Below are 1,994 nucleotides of genomic sequence, written 5' to 3'. Positions count from 1 at the left end.
ATATTATTAGCTCTTGAACTTAATAACCCCTCACTGAGTAATTGTTGAGATCCCTCTCTGTCAATTCCGTTGAAAAGTTAAATGCTAAATACCTTGACTTTTCGTTCTACCAGTGACCTCAGTTAGATAACACTGATCCTTTCAAAATGATAAAATAGTGTGATTATAGGGTAGCTAAAAACAAGATATTTAAAGCCATTAAGGTCTTTCCAGAATTTGAAGGCTTAAAATATGTATGTCAAAGTAGGCAATGAATTTCTCTAAGATTTATTTTAGAGCAGCTGAAATTATAAGAGCAAAGTAAATGAGAACCATTGTTAACATGAAATTTAGCCAAGGGGTCACCATCCTTACAAGAAATGAAATGATGGCAACATAATCCTCAATTCATTTTCTATGTACAACACCTATGAAATGCGTCATTACTATTTCCATTATAACAAAATCTTACAAAGTCCCTCTATTTGCTGTCTCTGGAGCAAGGGCATTTTTAATCAGTGTCACTATGTTTGGAAACTTCTACAAATGACTGGTGTCTGGCACAAGTGCCAGTTACAAGTACATTTAATTCAGAGTACAGATTTGATAGCTGTAAAATATCACACATGCAAAATGCTTCCAGGCTGCTATGCATGCCATCATATTATTGTAACATTTCTCAGTTGCTTGTGAATTTTGTTATGCAGTTATGTTCTGGGACAATTAATACAGTGAAAATAGGAAACACTTGCATATTCTAACAAATCATATCACGAAAACTTTTAATTGGGCATAAAATTCTGTTCTTATTCTGTCAACAAAGGAAAAAATAAAACTTATCTACCCTCTATCACCCTTAGTTATGGATTCTTGACAAATCCCCCTAAGTTTTTCAACAAACCAAAAATATGTTTTTTTTTTTGGTTAATTTATTTTCTTTTCTTGGTGTTTTTTTTTTTTTTGTTGTTGTTGAGGGAAGGAGAGAATATGACTCACCTATCTGCAACTTTCTAAATCCAAATCTAGAAATATTTCTTTTTTGACAGTTGAAATTCTTGGATGATCTTATGTGGGTAGTCTAGCATTTGAACATTGAGTTACTTGGGCATGGTCTGATTTGATCATGCAACTATAATTATATAAATTATTGAAATGAACACTTTACAGCCAAAACTTTTAGAAGATACATGTTCTTTGTTTTACTGAATACGTTGTTTTAGCCTCAAATTTAGTGTAATAATTGAATATATAATACCAATTTTATAACTACCATCAAGCCTCACTTGAATAAAACTGGATGAAATTCCCTTATCTGCCACTCAATAATTGTGGAAACTGGGAAAAATTATTTAATAATTGAAGCTTTAATTGTAGATTAGTAATAATACATATTTCCTTATAATATACTGAGTTTAATATCAATTAAATAATATATGCAAACCTCTTAGAACAGTTTATGTCTCACAATGAACAAACAATAAATATTGGTTGTTATTTTGTTGGGACAATTTTTCAAAACCAGAATCCTAGCCACAAAAGTGGGTTCCATAATTAAATCACATAGAAATTTAGATCAGTTCTCACTATCATTTTAAACGTATTAATTGCCTAAAGATATCTGGCTTCTCTAAAATGTGTTTGCCAAATATTCAGAAACAGCATTGTCTTATGAGATAAACATTAAGATAAATATGGAAAATAAGAAAAGATGTATAAAAATGCTTAGTTTGTGCAGATACTCCATCCTCAAAGAAGAGGGAATAACTCCCTACTCCTTAAGTGTGGGTTGTACATGCTGCTACCCTCCAAAGAGTCCGATATGGAGAGTGCAAAAAAAAAAATGACTCCACAGCAGAGAAAACTGACAAACACTATCTCAGCCAGGCAAGCAAGGTCAATATCAATTTATAAATCATTTTAATAATATATACCCATAATATGATGGGATGAACATTACACTATATAGCTGTGCTCTCCCCTCCCAAGAAACCATTACCTCAGTTTAATCATGAGAG

The sequence above is a fragment of the Sapajus apella genome, unplaced genomic scaffold (assembly GCF_009761245.1).
Source record: "Sapajus apella isolate SASKATOON/1434 unplaced genomic scaffold, GSC_monkey_1.0 scaffold23, whole genome shotgun sequence".
In the NCBI taxonomy this organism is placed as follows: domain Eukaryota; kingdom Metazoa; phylum Chordata; class Mammalia; order Primates; family Cebidae; genus Sapajus; species Sapajus apella.
This window is presented reverse-complemented; position numbering follows the sequence as displayed.